At 38.8% G+C, this 12,468-nt stretch overlaps 1 protein-coding gene across 3 annotated transcripts in view; it reads right to left on the bottom strand.

The window, feature by feature from the left end:
- pde4d (phosphodiesterase 4D, cAMP-specific) overlaps positions 1-12,468 on the bottom strand; it is a 1,351,522-nt gene that overhangs the window by 1,265,901 nt on the left and 73,153 nt on the right. The gene's annotated exons all lie outside the window — the stretch shown is intronic.

Raw genomic sequence — 12,468 nt, 5'->3', positions numbered from 1 at the left:
TTGTGGGTCTATCTGTATCAAATGAACTACAACTTTTCATTGAGGCAGCTCACAATCACCTTCTCAAGGGTGACTATCAAAAGGGTAATACACGTTGGCACAGCCAGTGAAGCTCACATTGCAAGAATGAGCTTTTTAAAATACTGCAATCAAATAGATAGTTTAACTGTTCTAACTTTGTTTAGGAAATTCCACTTTGTTTATTCAGAAGCATGGAATCCTGTGGCTTTAATCTCTTAATAAGCACATGAAATTTCTCCTTATGATTACTTTGAACGAAGTTACTCGTACATAGCCAGATTGAAATATGAACCTTGCAGCCTCACAGACTATAACATAGTCCCACTGGATTAGCAATGGCACCGTGGGAGCAATGTAGCTTTTGCAGGTTGACAGCTCCATTGGAGGAGACATTTTGTTTGTCTTAACGATGTGCCGTAAACCCATTCTTCTCCCTTCTCTGGCTTTACAGCCATAGTTTCAGCCAAGCTTTCTGCCATAATCCCAACTCCAAACCTCAATAATTTATATTTTCCTTCCAAAATTCATTCAAGTATTTTCTACCTTAACTTTTTAAACTTCTAATTGCTACTTGGAGACAATAGTCGCTGCCTGGAATAAGTTGCCACCTCCTATGCCTGGTACACAGCATGATTCAGGCAGCATGGGGTGGCAATTCATTTGCAACATCTCCCAGGATATTTATATTCCATAATTGTCATTCAAATGGTCACTCCTCATGTATTACAACGTTGTGGTTAATACGATTATTATATTTTAGGGCTGTAGCTTAAACTTAGTGTTCAAAAGACCTATTCTGAAGTCTGCCTTACACTAAATCTAACTAATTTAATCATTAAAAATCAAAGGTTTAAAGTGTTTTGCTGAGATGAATTTCAAGATATTTATGCTTGAAAACAATGGCAGCAGTCTCTGAATTTACAGTAAGATTAAATTCCCCAAGATCCCAGAAGGGTATTGGAGCACATTTGTTACAAAGACCTTTGCATGTGAAATATCAAATTCAAATCATTGGTTGGAGCCAGACTTTGAATTTACAGTAAATTTATTTTCACCCAAAGCAAGAGTATTGATTATAACTAAAAAGAAGTTTGCAGAGCTAGATAATTATGTAGCCACATTCCATTTTCATTGGGTTGGCGATACAACATCTATGAAGACCTCAATAAACCTACATCCAAATGTGTAAACAGCTGTTTTTTGCCTTAAAATATTTACAGTATTAACAATGGAAAAATGAACTATTCCGAAGTTGATTACCTAAACAAAGTACTTTGATTTTCTTAAGATGGTTAAGAACAAATGCAAAATAATCAAAGTTACTTTTTGCAATACCACAGATTTTTGAATTCCGGTGGCAGTTGGAGAGAAGTTACGTGACTACGTGTGTGTGTGTGTGTGTCCAAGTACATGTTTAAACTGAAGGCCACCAACTATGAGAGCAAACAGCTTCTCCAACTCTCTATCGTCATCTCTCATATTTTATATGTATGCCAAAGATGGCACCTGTTTACTGAGTTTGATTGTATCTCTACCTCTGCCAAAAAACTGAATGCTACAGAAAAATGTCCATCTCAACAGCACCATTTTGCGAAGAAGAATATTTCACTCACAACTTTAAGAACTGCCTCAATGAAGAATCAAAATCTACACCCAGTAAATACTCAGGGATACAGCATGGAAGCAGATCCTTCAGCTCAACTCGTCCATGCTGACCATGTTCTCAAACCAAACTAATCCCATTTTCCTGCATTTTGCCCACAGACCTCCAAACATTTCCTTTTCATGTAACTGTCCAAATGACTTTTAAGTGTTGTCCTTGTACTCGCATCCATCACATAGGAGGTGCTGGTTTTAAAGTAGAAATAATTCTTTACTTTACTGACAGTTTCTCTATATTTAGTGTTATAACACTGGGTAAACTCTCCCATACTAATTTAAACCTGCAATACAAATGAATTAACCCATGCTGTAATCTGTTAAAATTTGAGAGGCCAAGAACTATCCCAAAGGTCACAATTTAAAGCAAAAATTAACAACTTTATTTTTTTTTAAAGTCTAACAGAGAATGATTACCTAAAAGCTATTTACAACTCCTTTCTCTAACCTATCTTTTACTTTCCCTCTATAACACTGGTCCAATTAAGATTTACCAAAAAAATTTCAAGTTTCAAAACCAGACAGCTGTCGAACTTTCTCTTTGTATATTCCTCTGTCTTCTTTTCTTCCTCTTAGGGTTTCTGTTTTGCAGGACATTGATTAGATAAAGGTACCTTTAAGAGAGCTATTCTGCGGGCAGTCGACAGATATTGTGGTTTGGCAGTTCTTCTGCCAACTGTTTAATTTTCCCCTGTCTTATATTCCAAAACATTGGATTGTTTCATTGGTTTTAATAATATCAAAATACCAAATTCAAACTTGATTGGAGTTTAGTATCTCAGGGCATAATTTAAACAGATTGGCCGGAATTTGAATTTGTTTTTGTCTCATGGTAACCCAGGTACTGCTACTTGCTGGAGCAAATGTTACATTGTAAATTCTCTAGCACTGTGTGCTTGCTAAGTCCTTCAACTTTCTTAAAAAGGTAGAGTACCCCTTACAATCTTCATAACATTAGATATGTGCTGTTTCACTTAGTTTTGAACAGTAAACTCAAATTTAAATACTTAGAGTAAATTTCAGCACATAGATATTTCTGCTGAGGCTAAAACTGATTCCCTTTTTTAAAAGGTCAGCAGGTATGGATTAGTGGCTGCATCATGCAGTGCTCACAGGAAGTTACATTGCACGAAAAACAGATAATGACTTATTGAAAGATCTGGTTGCATTTCAGACCTTTTAGTTGCTATTGGAAATTTTAATTGTGCTGTATTGATGGGAGAAGATTGATTTGCTTAACATTGGAATGATTAAAATGGTGAGAATTGGATGACAGATTTAAGGATAGCAAAGAATTTCATTTCAATGTAGTGTATTGGTTGATTAATACACTTTGTAGAGTAGGACATGGGAAGGGAAGTAATTTTGGAGCAGTGCACCATCTGGAAGGGAGTAAGTGGGTTTTGTGACTTAATGTGAGCATGTATTATTTACTATTTGTTCAATAGTTTCTACCAGAAGAATAATTTGAATTTGAGGCTTGAGGCTGTTGGAGGGAAGATTGAGAGGTGACTTAATTGAGACATTTAAGATAATCAGAGGGTTAGATAGGGTGGACAGTGAAAGCTTTATTCCTTGGATGGTGATGGCTAGCATGAGGGGACAAGCTTTAAATTGAGGGGTGATAGATATAGGACAGACGTCAGAGGTAGTTTCTTTACTCAGAGTAGTAGGGGCGTGGAATACACTGCCTGCAACAGTAATAGACTCACCAACTTTAAGGGCATTTAAATGGTCATTGGATAAACATATGGATGATAATGGAATAGTGTAGGTTAGATAGACTTCAGATTGGTTCCACAGATTGGCAAAACATTGAGGCCGAAGGCCAGTACTGCTCTATCATATTTTACGTTCTAACAGCAAAACAATTAAGACTATAATTTAATGGCAATAATTCTCTCTCATAATTCAAATCCTGTTCACTCATATCTCAGGCTTCCAACTTTTGTGGGCGGCACGAGGGCACAGTGGTTAGCACTGCTGCCTTACAGTGCCAGAGACCTGGGTTCAATTCCCGCCTCAGGCGACTGACTGTGTGGAGTTTGCACATTCTCCCCGTGTCTGCGTGGGTTTCCTCCGGGTGCTCCGGTTTCCTCCCACAATCCAAAAATGTGCAGGTTAGGTGAATTGGCCATGCTAAATTGCCCGTAGTGTTAGGTGAAGGGGAATGGGTCTGGGTGGGTGCGCTTCGGCGGGTCGGTGTGGACTTGTTGGGCCGAAGGGCCTGTTTCCACACTAAGTAATCTAATCTAACTCTTAATTTATCCATCTGCAAGTGTTAATTGAATGTGAATTGGGTGTTTATTTTGTATTTAGTTGTTGCTATTAAATTGGTGATTCGCTTTTGCTCACATACGTAGAAGCAGGTTGTTCCTGTGTTGCATGGATTTTAACATGCACTGCTCTGCAAGCTACCACAGCCAAGTGTGATGAAGAGACAGTCTATACTCAAAGAGACACATTCTGCAGCCACCCAAGGATTCTGATCAGTTGTCCTGGCACGGCAAGAAGAATGTAGAAACAGTCTTTACTGCTCACAGTGGATTTAAGAAACACTTCAGAAACTGAGAAAAACACCAGGAGCTTTGCAGTCAAAGTTACAAATCATAAATTCATTGAAATCTGAGAGCAACTGGGTATTATTTGTTTAAAAGGCTGTTACTCTGTGGAAGGAGCTGCTATATAAGTTAATGGATATGACATGACATGGTTAAATCAATGAGCTAACGTGAAGCTTTGGCTTAACGGCAGGAGATGGAGGGGTAGTGGAGAGTTGCTTTTCGAACTATCACCAGTGGCGTTTCAGGGGGATTGGTTCTGGGTCCTCTTCTGCTTGTCAATTGTATAAAAAATGATTTGGATGAGAGTATAGAAGACATGGTTCGTAAGTTTGCAGACGACATCAAATTGATGGTATAGTAGACAGGGATCTTGATCAAATGGATCAATGGGCTGAAAAATGGCAGATGGAGTTCAATCTGGATAAATGCGAGGTCTTGTACAACAAGTAAGGGTAGGGCTTATACAATTAATGGTAAGGCCTTGGGTAGTGTTGTAGAACAGAGGGACCTGGGATGCAGGTACATAATTCTTTGAAGTTTGCGTCACATATTGACAAGATGGATAAAAAGGTGTTTGGCATGCTTATCTTCACTGCTCAGTCCTTTGACTATTGGAGTTGGGAAGTCATGTTGAAGTTATACAAGACATTGGGGAGGCTTCTTCTGGAACACTATCCAGTTCTGGTCACCCAGCTGGAGGAAAGATACTATTAAGCTGGAGAGAGTCCAGAAGAGATTTACCAGGATGTTTCTGGGTATGCAAGGATTGAGTTATAAAGAAAGGCTGGGACATTTTTCACTGGAGTAGAAGGTTGAGAGGTGACCTTAGACAAGTTTTTAAAATAATGATGGGTATAGATAGAGTTAATGGTAGTTGTCTTTTCCATAGACTCGGGGGAATTTCAAGACTGGGGGGCACATTTTAAAAGGTGAGAGAAGAGAGATTTTAAGACGACATGAGGAGCAATTTTCTTTTAAATGTAGAGAGCGGTTTGCATGTAAAGAATGAACTTCCTGAGGAAGTGATGGATGTGGGTACAATTACAATATTTAAAAGATATTTGAATAAATACATAAATAGGAAAGGTTTGGAGGGATAGAAGCCAGGAGCAGGCAGTTGGGACTAGTTTAGTTTGGCATTTTATTTGGCATGGACTGATTGGACCAAAGGGTCTGTTTTCATGCAGTATGACTCTACGACTATGACACTATTCTTATATTGAACAAGGCACTGGGCAGTTTAAGATTGTTTGAGCAAATGCAGTTGAGTACAATCCCTTCATGTAGACATATGTAACTTAGCCACCCCTAGTTAGGACAAGTTAATATACCTTTGAGATAATGTAACCTGTAGATAGTTACTGAGATGTAATAACCTGCATCTGATTATCTAAGACAAGAGTCTCTTTCTGGTACACAGTTCATCTTCCACCAGAGACTACAATCCCTTACTATAAAGAGGATTGGTGGCACAAATGTATAGTGTGTGGTTGATATCCAGAAAATGTCTCATATTATATGGTGAAAGCAATGGCCTTCTCAACTCTAACCAGTGTAATGGGTAAAAAGTACAAAAAAGGCAAGATGACATAGAGCCATAGAGATGTTTCGACCTTCAATTCAACTCATCCATGCCAACTAAATATCCTAACCTACTCTAGTCCCATTTGCCCTATATCCCTCTGAACCCTTCCTATTCATACACCCATCCAGATGCCTTTTATATGTTGTAATTTTACCAGCCTCCAATTTTACCTTCCTCTGGCAGCTCATTCAGTACATGCACCACTCTGTGTTTAAAGTATAAATCGCCACAAAAGCAAAATTGTGTTTAGTCAATATGGGTTTTAAAAATTCATTTATCATATAAATGTTTGTAAATGTTTAATGAGTGAAACATTGATGTGTTATTCTTTCAGTTAGAAGCTTAAATCTCTACATGAATGTTATTGGTCTCTATGGTGATTATAACACAATAAATTTATGTAATAAGTATTTGGACAGGCCTTACCATTACTATATCAGGACTTGATATTAGATTGTATTAGTATATTTAATTTGCTGAAACACAGCCAAACCAGCAGAAAAGATCAAAGAACTTAAGAAGTAAATCACAAACAGTTGAAAGAGTTTCCAAGATAGGTATAAGATTATACTAGAGTAGTATTTTTAGAGCAATAAAACTATGTTATTTTCTGGGTATGCAGATCGCTTAAGGCACAGAGACAGTCTTTAGTAGAAGGATGTGCTCTTCCTGTTGGATGCGGTAGATTAGGGAGAATTTCAATTTTCTTGGAGACTATGTCTACAGAAAGTGTGTTTGGTCATGAATCCTATTGTATCGCATGGATCGGTTGGAGAAGCAGTTAAAGGCAATGAGGAATTTACAGGATCTAGAGGCTGTGGTGGATGGCGGTTTCGGGAACTTAGAAAAACTGTAGATACAGTCAGGGACATGGGCTACCTCTAGGAAAGATAGGAGATGGAGGCAGGTAGTGCAAGAGACACCTGTGATTATCTCCATCTCAAATAATGTTGTTGTTTTGGAAGATTTAAGGGGTGATGGACTCTCAGGGGAATGTAGCTCTGATTGGCTGTTCTGTAATGAGGGGTATATAAGTTTCCAAGCAATTGATTGTAATAGGGGACTTTGTAGTCAGGGGCATAGATAGACATTTCTGCTGCAAACAGTGAGACATCAGAATGATGTATTGCCTCATTGGTGCCAGGGTCAAGGGTGTCTCAGAGAGGGTGCAGAATATTCTCAAAAGGGGAGGGTGACCCACAGGAGGTTGTTGTACATGTTGGTACCACCAAAATAGGAAAAGAAAAGGATGAGGTTCGAAAGAGAGGATATAGGAAAGTAGTCATGGAGTTAAAAAATAGATTCTTGAGGGTAGTAATATTTGGATTTCTCCTGGTGTCATGTGCGAGCAAGAGTTGGAATGGAAGGATACAGCAGATGAATGTGGCTAAGGTGCTTATACAGGGTTGTGAAGAAAGCACGTGGTATGTTTGCCTTTATTGTCAGTGCATTGAGTATAGGAGTTGGGAGGTCATGTTTCAGCTGTACAGGATATTGGTTAGGCCACTTTTGAAACAGTGTGTTCAATTCTGGTCTCCCTGCCACAGGAAAGATGTTGTGAAACTTGAAAGGTTTCTGAAAAGATGTACAAGGATGTTGCTGGGGTTGGAGGGTTTTAGCTATACTGAGAGGCTGTGGCTATTTTCCCTGGAGCATCACAGGCTGAGAGGTGACCTTAGAGTTTTATTCCATCAATGATAGATGGGGATAGGGTGCATAACCAAGATCTTTCACCCATAGTAGACTAGTCCAAATCTAAAGGGCATAGGTTTGAGGTGAGAGGGAAAAGCTTTAAAAGGGACCCAAGGGGCAATATTTTCAGGAGGGTGGTGCATGTATGAAAGGAGCTGTCATAGGACCTGGTAGAGGCGAGTACAATGACAGTTAAAAGGCATCTGGATGGGTACATGAATAGAAAGGATTTAAGAGGGCAAAGGACCAAATGCTGATAAAATGGGACTAAATTAATTTAGGAGATCTGGTCAGCATGGACGAGTTTTTTCCTTGCTGAACAACCCTTTGACTCTATCTCTTGCACAGAAAAAAATTGACCCAGGTTTTAGGGGAGTCACGGAAACTTTAAGTTTTTCAAGACCCTGGATCGAAAGTCCCACTCCCATTTCTAACAAATTCTATTTTCCCATGATGCAAAATGCTTCACGACACGAATTACAAATTACAACAGGTTTATTTGGAAGCACTAGCTTTCGGAGCACTGCTCCTTCATCAGGTGGTTGTCTGGTGCTTCCAAATAAACCTGTTGGACTACAACCTGGTGTTGTGTGATTTTTAACTTTGTCCATCCCAGTCCAACACCGGCGTCTCCAAATCAAATACTGGCTAGCCAGTGACACCCACTTCTGATGCACTTACATAAAAAAATCCTTATTGGATACCTTTTGATATTCAAAAGGAGTAAGTCATTTTATGAGTTGTGATATGTTCTAACAGGGAATGTTTTGCAATTTTCCAGTCGTGCTTAGAATGCAGTCCTTGCTCATTGCATTTATGACTGCTTTAGAAACCATAGTTTGGTTTCTACCAAGGAAACCAATGACCCAACCAAAGGTTGAGAAGATATTCTTGGCAATTGAGCAAGGTAAAGTTCCACCTTTTTTTGTTCTGATGGAGAAGGACATTGATAGCAGTGCAGAGAAATCAGGTTTAACTTTTCAGGTCAAGTGATACTTCCTCAGAACTGGTTTCTCTGATTTCCCTCCACAGATGCTGCCAGACCTCGTGAGCTTTTCTAACACTTTTAAATAGTTCAGGAAGTAATAATTTAAAAACAGAGATACAGAGTTATCGTTGACTCTTATGTTGTTTGCCACTTACCAATTCTAGGGTGCCAAATGCTTCCTTGGAGATATGGTTACTGTTGCCTTAGTAATGGCAAACATTTTCCACATAAAAAATAAAAAACTGTCAACCAGCCTAGTCAACCAAAGGCAGATATTCTTTGGGGATTTAGTATTATCCCAATGTATGAGAAAAGCAGATAAAATTTATTAACAATGCACATTTATGTACAATCCATCCTTTTAACAAAAAACAGCAGCCAGCTGAAACAAAATGAACAAGGCAAAATAAATAATTACAAGTATTGCATCTTATTGATATTATGGACTAATATGAAGATTTCAGTAGTTTCTTCATGTTAAATTGTAGTTAGGTAATGAAAAGGAATATTAGGGAAAGTAAGGAATAGGTAACTAGGTGAAGACAGCCACACCAACATCCAAAACAATTTCCTTATATTCCTGTCATTAAATTTCCCCATCTGTCTATCATCCAGGTGGAAAAAGTTAAGGTTCACAGCTTTTTAAAAAATTGCTTATTGTAATGGTGCAAAATTTACAAATGCCACTCCCCTGTTCTCCTTTTAAGTTAGATGAACACTTAAAAAAGAATTTACAAGTTAGGTGTAAGATTAATCCCCAAGCCTGCTCCACCATTCAATAAGACCATCTTTTACCCCACATGGCTGCCTAACCCCTTTCATTCATAACCTTTCACCTACGTGTTCAAAAACGTATCTACCTCCATCTTAAAAATATTCAAGTACTCCGTTTCTGACACCTTTTAAGCAAAACAGTTGCAAATGATAAAGACTGCCTCCAAGATTCTCACAGGAACAAACGTCCTTTCCACATTCACAAATATTCACATCCCTGAAAACACAGCTGTGCAGAGCCGCCACTCAACTACTACACTCTTGTTCACTTCTGCTGCTATCATTACTATACTGCAGTAAAGAATGTTTCTGAAGAAAAAAATACAAATATTGCTGCAAAAGGTATTCCCCAGATTATTAATCTATGTAGGCAGCCTTGATGGGGAAAGAAATAAAAAAAATGAGAAAATGTTAGACAGAGCAAGTCTGTCAGCATCTGTGGAGAAAGATGGCATTTCAAGTCTAATGTGACTTCTTTTTTTGATGGGGAAGATCTTAGACATATCCAAGTCAGGTTTGCTTTAATCAAGAAAGGTTTTCAGGATTATCATTTATGAGGAAGGTGGGCCACAGCGTATGGACAGTTCTACAGTTTGTAGACACAAACTTATTGTATGGTCTTCTGTCTTATGCCTCGTAAATTGAATGTGTATGCATGTGTATCTGTCAGGTTTTCCATGTCCTGTGGGAGGCAGGATTTCAGTATTTTTTTGAAAACTGTCCATCACAAACAGGTTTTGCATTTAAATGCTGGTTTTGTTTAACTAGAATCTATTCTTAGTAAAGGACAGGTTAGAGGACTGCTTTTCCCAAGTGACTAATGTCTGACTCAACAAATCATCTGTTGTTTTAACCACTTCTTGCTTCTAGCTGAACCATGACCTGACTCAAACTTTCACTGTCAACCTCTAGAGTGGTGTGTTCTTACAGAAGAAATTGCTACATGGACCAAATAATATGTTTGAGAGTCTTAGGATCCTATAGCATGGGACAGGTCCTTCGGCCCAAATTGGTCCATGCTGACAAAAATGTCATCCATGTTAAAAGTTTCCTCCTTTCAATCATTTTTTTCTCCTCAAGCATTTAAAATCGTGTGCTTCAGATCTCATATGGTAACATGAAAACTTGGCTTTTTTTTACTCAACAGAGTGTTTTCCTGATTTTGAATTACATTCATTTCCTATTATCTGATACCCTTTTGCATGGAAGACCTGACAGATGCACATGCACACACATTCAATTTACTACACTTTACAGAAGACCACACAATAAGTTTGCGTTGCAGTATACTTGCAATATAACTTTATGGTACACTTCCTACACCATGGAGCTTCACAGATGCAGGCTGTAATTTTTTCTTCAGCCAAGTCTTTAGTCTTGGAGGACACATATCAGGCATAGAAATAGTGATGTATCAATTGACATTAATACTTTATGCCAAAATCCGGTCAGTTGAATCATCAGAATCCTGGAGGAATGTTTTGGTTTACATTTTAAAATAAGACAGTTTCTATTTCATTAACCTTTTATTACGAGTAAAGTTTTGGCTTTTTGCTGTTCTGAAACCATGCCCAATTTCTGCACTTGACCTACAGTTTTACCGATGTAGCATTCTTTTGTCAAAGCTGGCCCTTCTTGTAGCTGTGAAGTTTTTTTTGTTCTATGACACTGAAACTGATTCTTAATATGTTCAGTTTTTGCCTACTCATTGTCTTGGCTTGTCCAGTGCGTCTGAGTGTATTTATACCTTATAAATTGGATCGATTCTGTTGTTCTCCAGTGACAAAGTTGACCTTCCCCTCTCAGGATTTCTCGCTTTGGTGTCTGCTTCCAAATATTTTCCCCAAAGTCAAGTATTCCTTGGATTGAAATAAATCTGACAAAGACTCATCAATAATTTCTACTAAAATTATGACTGAGCTTTCAAAGATCTAAAGTCACAATTGTCCACTAATCGGCAAAGGTCATTTATGAAATTCTCCGTTTCCTTGCCAGCGCAAGTACGATGGGCCAAATGGTCTTCTTCTGCACAAAAATGATTCTGTGATCTACGGATTATGCTAGAAGCTGATGCTTTAGTTATATCTTGCTGTTTCAGGGTTTTTTTGTTCTCAGATTGAAGTCATCATCAAAGCCTGTTGCAATGTTTTAACAAATGTGATGGAAGGTTTATCATTTATATACTTAGTAATAGAATCTTTAGAGCCTGGATTTCAAAATGGCGGCATGTGGGTGCTATTATATTACATTAGGACTAGAAGTGAAGGTGGGCAATTCAGCCTCTCAAGTCTGCTTCACCATTTAATATGATCATGGCTGACCTCATCTTGGCCTCAGCTCCACTTTCTGCCCACTCCCTTTGACATATCACTAATTAACATCAGTCTTTTTTTTTTAGATCACATTACACTGTGGAAACAGGCCCTTTCGGCCCAACAAGTCCACACCGACCCGCCGATGCAAAACCCACCCATACCCCTACATTTACCCCTTACCTAACACTATGGGCAATTTAGTACGGCCAATTCACCTGGCCCTGCACATCTTTGTGACTGTGGGAGGAAACCGGTGCACCCGGAGGAAACCCACGCAGACACGGGGAGAACGTGCAAACTCCACACAGTCAGTCGCCTGAGGCGGGAATTGAACCCGGGTCTCTGGCGCTGTGAGGCAGCAGTGCTAACCACTGTGCCACCATGCCGCCCACAAATTTATTCAGTGTTAACTTATTAATTACGTTAACTTGTCCATCAAAATTACAAAGAGCATCAGAAACCAGTGATGGCACATATGTCTCCATTGGGACCTCATACATGATTCTCGAGCTCTCCCCTCAGCACTGAGAGATCAAATTAGGTGAAGCTTTGAGCAATCAGCAACAATAAGTCTTCCTGAGCCATTACCTTATATAACAGGTTATGCCATCATCTTCTCTTTTACAAGACCTGTGTACAAGTGGAAAACGTTAAACAGGAAAGTCAAATTTTTTACTTGAATAAAATGTGACCTTGGGGATCTTCAAGAATGAAAGAAGGAAGGAGAGCATAGTACTGACCAGATTACAATGCGGAAGAAACTAAATAGCCAGGGATATGTGGCGTTACAGAGCACAGGTGTGAAACTATGGCTAAAGATAAAGTGAGAAACGTTTACCTTAAAAGTAATTGGCCAGATGATTAATTAGA

This window comes from Chiloscyllium plagiosum, unplaced genomic scaffold (genome assembly GCF_037043375.1).
Source record: "Chiloscyllium plagiosum isolate Xiang-an unplaced genomic scaffold, Cpla_swu_hap1 HiC_scaffold_1, whole genome shotgun sequence".
NCBI lineage: Eukaryota > Metazoa > Chordata > Chondrichthyes > Orectolobiformes > Hemiscylliidae > Chiloscyllium > Chiloscyllium plagiosum.
The sequence above is the reverse complement of the archived record's forward strand: the minus strand, read 5'-3'. Positions and strand labels throughout refer to the sequence as shown.